We start from the raw sequence: 13,965 nt of genomic DNA on the forward strand, positions 1-13,965 counted from the left end.
CACACACACACTCTCTCTATGGTACGTGGGCCGAATTAGCATTTCAATCTCATACCGTAAATCAACTCGAGTCCCTCTGCCTCAATAAATCTTTCATCTCATCGCGCTCTCTCCTTCATAACGCGGGTTACCTATTTTATTCCTCCTAGTCCTCCGTGAGGCAGGCTCAAGCTGTCACTTATTTTCCTCTCCTCCTTTTTTGTCTCTCTCACTCAGTTCATTCTCGGGTTCCCACCAATGATGCCTCAATTCCATTCCCTCTTCTATATTTCTTTCCTTTTTTTGTTGTTTTTTTCTCACGCTATCCCCACCTCACTTCAATTTCATCTTGCCGAATGGGGATTGACAACTCTGCCAAGGAAATACATTCTGGGGCCCTCTCAGGGATATCCTTTGTTTTCCATTCAACATGGTGTTGCTGATCGCATTAGCGACCCACAGGACTGTACACTTCACGGAACGTATTCAAAGTATTCAAAAGATGGCTCAGAGTGGCTCAGAGTAGAAGTGCTGATCTAGGATCAGCTTGGACTTAGAAATCATAACGAAACATAATGCCAGGGATCCTGGATCTGTCTGTTTCATTACGATTTAAAAGGCACAGTCGATCCTAGATGAGCACTGGGTGCACAGACACACTGAGAATCAGAATGAAACCCGAGAAGGAACACTGATCCTCGATCAGCACATCAAGGCGCTTTGTGAATATGGCCTCTGTTCCCATTTAGCAACTTATTTAATTCTCTGACTTTATTGAGCCTGTACAGTTTAATTGAAGACTGACCACTCTCTTTATTTCATTAAGAATTAACTGACCTACTCCCCTTGCTTCATTAACGAGTGAAATGATAGGGTGCTTTATTTAAAGATGGAGATATGCTAATGATGGTGAGTCAGGATGAGGAGAGGAAAGGAGGGGAAAACAGAGCAGAGGGGAGGGGAGAGAAGAGGAGAGGAGGTGAGTCACGGCGCGGAGTCATCATTAAGGTCAATTACAGATGAGCTCTCCTCTCACACCTGGCTCATCAGGGCTGTGCCACAGGCACAGTGACAGCGTGTGTGTGTGTCTGTGTTAGAGAGTATCACATGAGTTTTCCAATTTGCATCTGTCAGAGAATTTTTGTAGTTTTTTCTATTCATTTAATTGTGTGTGTGAGTGAGTGCGTGCATGCATGGGATCTGGCAGCTGTGGTGTACACGGCTGACTTCAGGGCCTGCCTTGCCTTGCCTCTGTAATGGACCAGCTTTCACCATGGACTCAGACAGCTGTTCCTCTCAAAACAAATCATTACGTGATGAACCCCTCCAAGGAAAAACATAAGATCTTAGATAGAGTTGTTTTATCAATTTGTTCTAGTGTCTGCTGCAATTTGCTCAAACTAAGGGGAAAAGAGACCTACTAGAACAAGGAGGATTAGGAAATTTGCGAAACGACACAGGTGATCGAAATAATTGATGCTGAATTTACGAAAGAAAAATACAAGTATGATTAGGGTGTTATCTCAAGAAAACAGGCTGTTTTTCCAAAAAGTTAGGGCTAAGAACCTTATGTCGTCTTCAATGTTGAAGTTTAAATTGAAATAACTTTTTACTCGGGCCCCATTGAGCCCCATCCACATCCAACCAGTGTATTCACCAGGTTAAACAAGGGCTGCATTCAGCATTTTGCTACATTGCTACAGCAGATGGTTTGAACTGAATGGCGTGTTGCATCGTTGGGAATGGCCCGGAGTGTTGGGAGTGGCCCGGAGTGTTGGGAATGGCCCGGAGTGTTGGGAATGGCCCGGAGTGTTGGGAATGGCCCGGAGTGTTGGGAGTGCACCTTTGTTTACCAGTCTCAAGGTATGTTTGCTCCTGTTTAGTGGGTGTGGTTTTCTGCATTGTTGGGAATGGCCCCGTAAAGTAAGGATTTCACAGTTGGTCTACACTTGTTGTTTATGAAGCATGTGACGAATACAATTTTCTTTTATTTGGTGGGGTGTGACCTGAGCCCAATCGCCCCCTAACCCACCATGATCTCAACATTCTTCAACTGGTCGTTCCGTCGAATTGAAAGTTGCACACCGTCATATTAACGGTATGTGTGTGTGAAAGGTGGGCGGTAACTTCTCCTTCAGGTGTAGTCGTCAAGCAGGAGGGACAAGTCTTTAGGGTGTCTGTGCGACTCATCAAGATACGCATCAGACCGCATCCTGAGACATTGAACGCAGCAGCAACATTCACGGAAACGTTATCGCACCATGGCAATGTAAGCCCAAATTGTATTTGACACTCCACGATTATTCAACATGATGAACCATGATGATTTCCAGCTATGTCGTGCAACGGTAAGACTGCGTGTTATGTCTCTTGGGTGGGCTAGTAACGATGTGTTGTTGTGCAGTTCTGAGGCGCCTTGTGTGAGTGAGTATATAGTCTAGGCTCTAGGAAGAGATGCCTGTCTCCAGATGTTTGTGCATACAGTACATTGTATGTATATGTGCGTGTGTGTGCATACATCTATCCATCTGTCTGCGTGTTTGCCTGTGCGAGTAAAGCATCCATTTAATAAAGATTCAGGTCATCAGGTGGTAGACAGGTGGTAGACAGGTGGTAGACAGGTGGTAGACAGGTGGTAGACAGGTGGTAGACAGGTGGTAGACAGGTGGTAGACAGGTGGTAGACAGGTGGTAGACAATGAGGGTGATTTATCCGTTATAGAGGATGCATCACTGTCACCATTAGAGGTCTTCATGGGTCCAAAAAGTTGGACCTGAAATGCATAAACTTCCTTCCGGACATGATATGCATACATTTATAGAGACCCATTCCATACGGACCCGAGGACAACTAGACATGTTCCGTATAGACCTGGTCGGATCCAGACCCGGTCCAATCCGAGTGAGGGAAGCAGTAGAAAAGTAATTTTTTTAAATCTACTTTATTAACCAGAGCTGATAAAGCACAAGAGGAGGGAGAGATTTTAATCCCATTTTCTTTTGATTAGATATCTCAATACTTTTGCTACACACTGAAGCTCTATGACTGTAGCCTATTGCCACTTTGATGACTTATGATTGGCCAACAACAACAACCTACATGTACCATGCTCCACTCTTGTGAAAAGCAAGAGCAACAGCATAAATTCTCTCTCTCTCTCTCTCTCTCTCTCTCTCTCTCTCTCTCTCTCTCTCTCTCTCTCTCTCTCTCTCTCTCTCTCTCTCTCTCTCTCTCTCTCTCTCTCTCTCTCTCTCTCTCTCTCTCTCTCTCTCTCTCTCTCTCTCTCTCTCTCTCTCATATCTGTACGGGCCCTTACAGATAAGTCAGTTAAAATTACACATACCTGAGAACCATGACAATCATATCAGATTCGACCCAGACCCGTGACATTATTTCGAATTCTGGATCCGGACCTGATGAGATCACTATAGGAACGCCAGCTAGGGCTAGGGTTCGGGCAGGCAGCAGCGGCCATGAGAAAGTTATTAAAAATGCACTGGGTGAGTTCAGTCATGGAATCAGTCATGGAATCATATGGAAGGCGTCCATCTTGCTTCCATCACCCTTTATTTTCATGATGTGTTGTATGTGGGTTCTGTGTTTTCTAATATAATATATGCTGTGCTGTGCTCTGTGTGTGTGTGTGTGTGTCTGTGTTTTCTAATACAATATATGCTGTGCTGAGCTCTGTGTGTGTGTGTGTGTGTGTGTGTGTGTGTGTGTGTGTGTGTGTGTGTGTGTGTGTGTGTGTGTGTGTGTGTGTGCACTCCCGACTTGTCTCCTAAATCCGTTGGTGTTTGCGTGCATGAACAGCACCTGTACGTACGTACGTATGCTACAGTGTATTCTACCATTCCATGTTATTACCAGGCTGTCTTGGGCATGAAAGAAAACAAGGTTACGTGATGTAGCGTGTGACGGCGCAGCAGTACACAACAGTAAACATTACGCTCTAGAATAAGCCACTAAACTGCTTCTCCACGACAGAAATGAACTGCAGTGCCGTAATGAAAGTTTAATGATGTATTTCTGCTACACGGAGAGAGAAAAGAGACAGGAAAAAAAAGTCATTACAGAGTCTTCAAGAATAATTGAACATCTATTTTCTTCCATTTTGGCCGTGTATTTCCACTAAGAGGGAAAAGAATGATCTCGCATGCTTTATTACTACATATTACAGGTGTTCATATTACACACATTTTAGATGCCCGCACGCATGCACACACAGACTCCCTGTCTGCATCTGAGCAAGACAAAGGTGCAAACGTGCAGACTGCTTCAAACAAAAGGCTCATGACGTCATTACTTCATTGTCCCCCTTGTAGTGCACACTTATACACAGTATTGAAGGGAACACCCGAGTGAAAAGCTTATACCGTCTCACTGGGACAGTGCCATTTGACTAGCGCGTAGACGGGGAGAGCAAATCAATCGAGGTTAAGGTTTTCGAATGATAAGCAGTGTTGGCCTTAAGTTTGGTGCACGATCAAATCAAACCAAATTGTATTTGCCACACAACCGGTGTAGGTCTTACCGTGAAATGCTTATTTACAAGCGCTTAAACAAAAATGCAGTTTGAAGAAAATAGAGTAAAGGAAATATTTATTAAATAAACTAAAGTAAAAAAATTCATATAAAAAATAAATAAATAACACAATAAAATAACAATAATGAGGCTATGTACAGGTGGTACCGGTGCCGAGTCAATGCTTTCAGGGCCTCATGAGGCATTATTACTGTAAACACATTGAAATGGCACAGTAGCTCAGAGTAATACACTTTAGATGGAGGTAGATGGAGAACCTGGGTACGCAGTTTTTCAGGAGAACTTTGCCCAGGGATAAGGTCTGATGTTAGGGCAGAGCACGCTTTCAGAGTTGAGCTACATTGTTTTGTGTTATTCTGTTTTTTTTTGGAGTAGAACTGTCATACTGAACTGTTAACCGGTGAGCTATCCCGGGCCTATTTTTCAGTCTCACCAAACACACACGTACAGTACACACAGGCACTCACGCACGCAGGCACACAAGCATGCATGGTAGCACTCACGCACACAAACACACACACACACACACACACACACACACACACACACACACACACACACACACACACACACACACACACACACACACACACTCACTTACTATCCTTACTTACAAACCCAAAGGCAAACATTGTTTCTTCATAATACTGCAATATTCCACTGCAACTTAATTGTGTATTTTCCTTCTCCACAGACAGAAAACGAACATACATTTCAGGAGTTTAACATACTTAAAACATTTCCTGAGCTTTGCGACACATTTCCACAGGGGCTTGTGGGTATTTGTCAAATAACTTATTGAGTCTGCCTGCCTACATGGCCTAAAGGCGGGCCCGAGTCTTAGAATAAATATTAAAAGGCGACAACGACTGGAGAACACAATGCAACCTGACGCTGATGTGACATCAAACAAACATTTGTATTGTCGGTTCAGATGATGAACGCAGAGCAAAACACATTTGCTCCGGTTCCACCTGATGACTAGGAGTGACAAGTTTATTTTTATTAACCCCGTACACTTGTGGGAATTGGTCTATATGGATAGGGCTAAATTTAAATGTTTATAACAGAAGAAACATGGAAAGAGTATGTATAACCCTGGTAGCAATCAGAAGGGAACACTTTGGAGAGTATGGGAAAATGATTAGAACAAAGGTGAGGACTAAACAGTTATTCTGACACAAGACTGAATCCAAACCATGCACTGTTGATTTTCACCACATTTGTTGATAATGAAATCGGAAAATACTCTGGATACGTTCAATAACATGATAAAAATAGTCCCGGAAAATGTGGGGTGCAACATAAGAGAGAAAAAGTGTCAAGGGTTTGGAGCGGGAGGTCAAACTGGTCTGTCGCCACACACCTCTCCAAAGTGTCCAAAGTTCCTATGTAATGTCAATATACTGTTATGACAAAGACGTGTCTTAAACGCAGAAGCGTCTTCAACCTGCTCGCCCGTCCAGCATCACTACTATGGACGGCTCTGACTTAGAATACGTGGACAACTACAAATACCTACTGTAGGTGTCTGGTTACACTGTAAACTCTCCTTCCAGACTCACATTAAGAATCTCCAATCCAAAGTTAAATCTAGAGTTGGCTTCCTATTTCGCAACAAAGCAACCTTCACTCATGCTGCCAAACATACCCATGTAAAACTGACCATCCTACCGATCCTCGACTTCGGCGATATCATCTATAAAATAGCCTCCAACACTCTGCTCAACAAACTGGATGCAGTCTATCACAGTGCCATCTGTTTTGTCACTAAAGCCCCATATACTACCTACCATGTAGGCTCTCGTTGGTTGGCCCTCGCTTCATACTCGTCGCCAAACCCACTGGTTACAGGTTATCTACAAGTCTCTGCTAGGTAAAGCCCCGCCGTATCTCACTCAGCTCACTGGTCACCATAGCAGCACCCACTCGTAGCACGCGCTCCAGCAGGTACATCTCACTGGTCACCCCCAAAGCCAATTCGTCCTTTGGTCGTCTTTCCTTCCAGTTCTCTGCTGCCAATGACTGGAACGAACTGCAAAAATCTCTGAAGCTGGAGACTCACATCTCCCTCACTAGCTTTAAGCACCAGATCACTGCACCTGTACATAACCCATCTGGGGTTACTGGGGCTCTCTCATGCCGTCCCTGGAGGGGATACGTCACCTGAGTGGGTTGATTCACTGATGTGGTCATCCTGTCTGGGTTGGTGCCCCCCCCCTTGGGTTGTGCCGTGGCGGAGGTCTTTGTGGGATATACTCAGCCTTGTCTCAGGATGGTAAATTGGTGGTTGAAGATATCCCTCTAGTGGTGTGGGGGCTGTGCTTTGGCAAAGTGGGTGGGGTTATATCCTTCCTGTTTCTGTTTCTGCCTTATTATTATTCGACCATGCTGGTCATTTATGAACATTTGAACATCTTGGCCATGTTCTGTTATAATCTCCACCCGGCACAGCCAGAAGAGGACTGGCCACCCCACATAGCCTGGTTTCTCTCTAGGTTTCTTCCTAGGTTTTGGCCTTTCTAGGGAGTTTTTCCTAGCCACCGTGCTTCTACACCTGCATTGCTTGCTGTTTGAGGTTTTAGGCTGGGTTTCTGTACAGCACTTTGAGATATCAGCTAATGTACGAAGGGCTATATAAATACATTTGATTTGATTTGATTTGATTAAACAGCCCATGTATCTACCTACCTCATCACAATACTGTATTTATTTATTTATCTTGCTCCCTTTGCAGCCCAGTGTCTCTCCTTGCACATTCATCTTCTGCACATCTACCATTCCAGTGTTTAATTGCTATATTGTAATTACTTTGCTACCATGGCCAATTTATTGCCTTAACTCCCTTATCTTACCTCATTTGCACTCACTTTTTGTTTTGTTTTGTTCTACTGTATTATTGACTATGTTTTGTTTATTCCATGTGTAACTCTGTGTTGTTGTATGTGTCGAATTGCTATGCTTTATCTTGGCCAGGTCGCAGTTGCAAATGAGAACTTGTTCTCAAACAGAGACAGAGAGGAATGTTATTTTGTAAGGTAGCTGGCTAAGGCTATCAAACACTGTAACTCTTCCAAGTCAAGGTAAGCTGACAGTTGAATACATTTATTGCCACCAGGGCCCGCCGGTGTAACTGCTAAACTGCTTGCTGTACACTGTACTGCGTGATTGTAGTGGGTTTTGGCTTGGAAAGTTTTTTCGCCTGGTCACGGACAGCTGTTGTGTTGTCCACTGAAGTCCACAAGCGAAAGGAAAAGGTGAGAGGAGGAGATCGTGCAGATGCCAGAAGGAATTATACAACGAACAAAGTGATGATGCTGCTATGAAAGTGAACTGTGTGTGCGGTTGATCAGAGGTGAATTCATTGCGCCGATTCTGTTGAAAAACATTTCTCAAACGGAAACAAACGTTAATGGAACAGTGTTGCAGGAATTAAATTCCTCTGTTTTAATACCCAATTAAAATCAAACACTGTCAATTCATAAGGATTTGTATGACCCTTATTTGTATAAAATGGACAGAGCCCAGTCTTAAAGTCAACCAGCAGCTTTTATTCACGAGAATACTGCTCATTACACATTTTACCACAGGTTATAAACTGAAAATGACGTAATTAGTTTCAGTACTAGCCCGTGTCATCTCCGCTCTAATACAATGGCTGTATGGTTCTCACATGTCTCTCCCTATTAAGATAATATATGACTGAGCCAAGGTCAGCTTGTGTAGATAAGCCTTCTAGCCAGACTGGCTATAAGTTCATTCATTTCTACCATGGTACAGACAGTCATTGTTCTAATTCTTGATTATATTTACACACATTATATTCAGTACTAGGATTAAAAAGAAAATTCATACATATACAGTAACATAATAGTATTCTGATTAGTACATATGCAGTAACATAATAGTATTCTGATTAGTACATATATAGTAACATAATAGTATTCTGATTAGTCAGTCCTGATTGAAATGTATACATAATTAGTCATCATTGATAAAACATTCCCTTAACAAACAGGGATAAACCTACCTGAATTTTTCCAATAGAAACTCTTGTTTGCTGCCTTTTGGACTAATAATTACAACCTAGATGCAGGCCTGAGTGAGCACGGCAGTATTGAATGTGTCACTGTCTGTCACCTTGATTACTACAATTTGTCTCCCGACCTGTGCAACAATATGTTATCAACTTTCATTCGTAGGCTGGGTTGTAGCAACCTCATGATGGGTATAGGGGAAATTCGAGTATCATGTAGGAGGCTAAACCTATCAATGTGTACATTGAGCTGGGTGAATGGAATATGAATAAGATATCCACAATATGCTGTAATAGTTATAAGTGTCGTCCGCCCTATTCTTAGAAAGCACTGACAGCCATTGACACCCACACACATACACATCTTCAAACACACACACACACGCATACACAGATGTGTTAATGCATTTCAAATAGTTTCCACTTTTCCTGCACACCACAAGCCGAGACAGTGGTGTCTGTATGTATTCCAGGTGAAGCAAACACATTAAAGCTTTTAACATTAATTAGTTACACAATGTGTCTGCCACGTAGTAACGCGCGTGTTCATTTTCAAGGTAAACGGAGGCAGCGAAGGAGACATTCAAATTGCTGTTTAATGGATTTTGTTATATAGGCCCACCTTTAACACTTTAGAGCTTGTTATAGTGTATGCTTGATTTAAAAAACGTTTGAGATTTCATACGATACGCCACTAGTCGACTAATGTCACCGAGTCGCTGTTAATTGGGAGCCCGTCATTCTGCCTTTTACACCAGCTTCCAGCGCACTTGGCACTCACACTGTGGTGTCATGGTGTGCGCTTCAAAGCATATCACAGTCCGACCCATCGTTTCATCTCAGCCAAGCTCAGAAGAGATTTCGTAACGTCGCAAAAGCCCAGGAGTTCCTCTCTTTTTTTTATTTTCTTTTTTCTTTCTTTCGCTTTTGTTTTGTTTCATGTCCATCATTCAGGAAGACCATTGTGTAACGGTTTTCTTCTGGGGAAAGAGAGGCGGACCAAAATGCAGCGTGGTTAGTTTTGTGCATCTTTAATAAAGATGAAAGTACAACAATCTACAAAACAAGAAACGTGAAAAAACCAAAACAGTCCTATCTGGTGCCACAAACACAAAGACAGGAACAATCACCACAAAACCCAACACAAAACAGGCTACCTAAATATGGTTCCCAATCAGAGACAATGACTGACAGTACCCCCCCCCCCCCCCCCCCCCCAAATGTGCGGACTCCGAACGCACAACCTAAACCTATAGGGGAGGGTCTGGGTGGGCATCTGTCCGCGGTGGCGGCTCTGGCGCTGGACGTGGACCCCACTCCATAATTGTCTTAGTCCACCTCCTTAGCGTCCCTTGAGTGGCGACCCTCGCCGCTAACCTTGGTCTAGGAAACCTAACAACGGGCCCCACTGGACTGAGGGGCAGCTCCGGACTGAGGTAGCTCGGGACTGAGGGGTAGCTCGGGACTGAGGGGTAGCTCGGGACTGAGGGGAAGCTCGGGACTGAGGGATAGCTCGGGACTGAGGGGTAGCTGGGGACTGAGAGGAAGCTCAGGAAGGTTGATGAATCTAGCAGATCCTGGCTGGCTGGTGGTTCTGGCAGATCCTGGCTGACTGGCGGTTCCGGCAGATCCTGGCTGACTGGCGGTTCCGGCAGATCCTGGCTGACTGGCGGTTCCGGCAGACTGCCGGATCCTGGCAGTCTGGCGGATCCTGGCTGACTGGCGGATCCTGGCTGACTGACGGCTCTGGCAGATCCTGGCTGACTGGCAGTTCTGGCAGATCCTGGCTGACTTGCAGATCCTGGCTGACTGGTGGTTCCGGCAGATCCTGGCTGACTGGCAGCTCTGGCAGAGCCTTGCTGACTGGCAGCTCTGGCAGAGCCTTGCTGACTGGCGGATCCTGGCTGAATGGCGGGTCCTGGCTGAATGGCGGGTCCTGGCTGACAGGCGGATCTGGAAGATCCTGGCTGACTGGCGGATCCTGGCAGACTGGCGGATCCTGGCGGATCCTGGCTGACTGGCGGATCCTGGCTGACTGGCAGTTCTGGCGGATCCTGGCCGACTGGCGGATCCTGGCAGACTGGCGGATCCTGGCAGACTGGCGGATCCTGGCTGACTGGCGGATCCTGGCTGACTGACGGCTCTGGCAGATCCTGGCTGACTGGCAGTTCTGGCGGCTCCTGGCTGACTGGCGGCACTGGCGGCGCTGGGCAGACTGGCGGCGCTGGCGGCGCTGGGCAGACTGGCGGCACTGGCGGCGCTGGGCAGACTGGCGGCACAGGACTGAGGAGCTCTGGCGCCTCTGGAATGAGGGGCTCTTGCGCCTCTGGAATGAGGGGCAGGAGCTCTGGCAGCGCCGGACAGGCGGGAGACTCCGGCTGCGCTGGAGAGGAGGAAGGCTCTGGCCGCGCTGGACAAAGAGGCTCTGGCGCCTCTGGACTGAGGGGCTCTGGCGCCTCTGGACTGAGGAGCGCTGGCGCCTCTGGACTGAGGGGCGGGAGCTCTGGCAGCACCGGACAGGCGGGAGACTCTGGCAGCGCTGAACAGGCGAGGCGCACTGTAGGCCGTATTGTCATTTCGTCTCACGCTGCGCCTTGGTCTCATCGTTATGACAAACGTGACAGAATAACCCACCAAACCGGGACCAAGCAGCGTGAAAGGGAAGAGCGGCGCTTTGTGGAAAAATTGACCTGGGACGAAATACTGGACGGTAAAGGATCCTGGACGTGGATGGAGATTTTGGCAGGAGAGGATCCCCTACCATGGAAGCAGGTGGAAACTGCGCAGGAGGAATGGCGAAGTAAGAGAGGACAGCAACGATGTCGGGGAGGTAGGCCACAGAAACCCCAATAAAACATTTTTGGGGGGGGCACATGAAGCAGTCGGCGAAGTTGAGGGGTGAGTCTGAGATTGTCGAGGAGTTATTGGACAGATTGGAGGAGAGTGAACGGAGGGGAGATTATGAGACATTCGAGGAGTCGTTGATGAAATTGGAGGAAAGTGAAGAGAGAGAGCTGTTGGTTTGGCATAGTATGCACGGCATTCGCCTGAGGAGCGTGTTAGCTGTGTCAGTTCGTCGTACTCATCCTGAAACGTGTTAAAGTTCCTGAACAATTGATGCCGGCTATACACACCAGGTCTCCAGTGTACCTTCACAACCCGGTGTGTTCTGTTCCTACTCCTCGCACTCTTCCTCCAGTGTGCTTTAGGGTCCAGTACGCCCCGTTCCTTCTCCCCACACTCGCGCTGAGGTGCGTGTCACCAGCCCGGTACCACAAGTGCCGGCACCATGCACCAGGCCTACAGTGCACCTCCCCAGTCCAGAGCATCCTGCGACAGTACCCAGTCCAGAGCATCCTGCGACAGTACCCAGTCCAGAGTGTCCGGCGACAGTACCCAGTCCAGAGCATCCTGCGACAGTACCCAGTCCAGAGCGTCCGGCGACAGTACCCAGTCCAGAGCGTCCGGCGACTGTACCCAGTCCAGAGCGTCCGGCGACAGTACCCAGTCCAGAGCGTCCGGCGACAGTACCCAGTCCAGAGCGTCCGGCGACAGTACCCAGTCCAGAGTGTCCGGCGACAGTACCCAGTCCAGAGCGTCCGGCGACAGTACCCAGTCCAGAGCGTCCGGCGACAGTACCCAGTCCAGAGCGTCCGGCGACAGTACCCAGTCCAGAGCGTCCGGCGACAGTACCCAGTCCAGAGCGTCCGGCGACAGTACCCAGTCCAGAGCGTCCGGCGACAGTACCCAGTCCAGAGCGTCCGGCGACAGTACCCAGTCCAGAGCGTCCGGCGATAGTACCCAGTCCAGAGCGTCCGGCGACAGTACCCAGTCCAGAGCGTCCGGCGACAGTACACAGTCCAGAGCGTCCGGCGACAGTACCCAGTCCAGAGCCTCCGGCGGTAGTACCCAGTCCATAGTGTCCGGCGACAGTACCCAGTCCAGAGCGTCCAGCGACAGTACCCAGTCCAGAGCCTCCGGCGGTAGTACCCAGTCCAGAGTGTCCGGCGACAGTACCCAGTCCAGAGTGTCCGGCATGTTAACCATGTCCTGACTTTACACTCACAAATTCACACATCAACCTCCCCCCTCTAAGAGGTGTTTCTCTGTATTTAACACCAGAATTCACACTAGAGGTCCGGCTCCCTACTCTGCACCCAGGGTGCTGTCGCTAAAGAGATCTCTCTCTCTCTCCTCTCTCTGATTGTCAATATCTGAAACTTGTGACCCACAAGACTCCTCTTTAAGAAAATTATCTGTGGTGTGAAAAGGCGAGAGAGAGAGAGAGAGAGAGAGAGAGAGAGAGAGAGAGAGAGAGAGAGAGAGAGAGAGAGAGAGAGAGAGAGAGAGAGAGAGAGAGAGAGAGAGAGAGAGAGAGAATTTAGAGAGAATTTAGAGAGTGTGTTTTGGGTGTGTTTTGGGTGGCTGCACTTGTTTGTGCATATGCATTTGTGTGTGTGTGTAACACACTTTCACAGTCTCTCTGCAGAATCCAATGTTTGTCCATAAATGTTACATTTTGAAGGATAAGTTTAGGCATTCATTCGGAATGGATAAGCCAAGGGGTTAAGGTTTGGGATTGGGTTAAAATAAAAACAACTCCAAAGTTAAGTTTAAAAATTCATTCCGAATGGTTAAGGTAAGGGTTAAGGTTTGGGATAAGGTTAAAAAAAAATCAATAAACAACTGCACTGGGATTGAACACGCAAACCTCAGAGCCGGAGCTCGTGGTTTCACCCATCCACCACCCCTGTCCAATACACCCTAGAAACCCCAAGCCTACTTGATGGCAATAGCGCTCACCGTTGCCGCAAGTGGCCAGTTTTGAAGTCATCTCCCAACGTCCTGCTTACCTGAACAGACATCGAATTTCGCAGTGGATCTTGAGCGACCTGCGCTTGACTTAATGTGTGTCAGTCATGTCTGGGCCAGACTGTTGACCCCTAACCTTAAGGGTCAGTTAATTAGGGGGACAGAGGACTGCTCACACTGCTGTGAAATAGAGGGAGTCTGAGAGACCCTTTCCACACAGCTGGGTCTCAGATTGTTTCTGCATTAAGTCACTAAATAGACTGTAGACAATTCAATCTCAGTGATGTCTTGATTTAGACACATTTGTAACTTATATACTACTTCTTCTGGAAAGATGGAGACCCTGTCAAACCTTTTTCATGGAAAAGACGCACAAACATACAGTACCAGTCAAAAGTTTGGACACACCTACTAATCCAAGGGGTTTTATTTTTTTTATTTTTACTATCTTCTAAATTGTAGGATAATACTGAAGACATCAAAACTATGAAATAATACATATGGAATCATGTATTAACCAAAAAAGGGTTAAACAAATTTAAATATATTTTAAATTTGAGATTCTTTAAAGTAGGCACCCTTTGACTTGATC

The sequence above is a fragment of the Oncorhynchus clarkii genome, chromosome 19 (genome assembly GCF_045791955.1).
Source record: "Oncorhynchus clarkii lewisi isolate Uvic-CL-2024 chromosome 19, UVic_Ocla_1.0, whole genome shotgun sequence".
Lineage (NCBI taxonomy): Eukaryota > Metazoa > Chordata > Actinopteri > Salmoniformes > Salmonidae > Oncorhynchus > Oncorhynchus clarkii.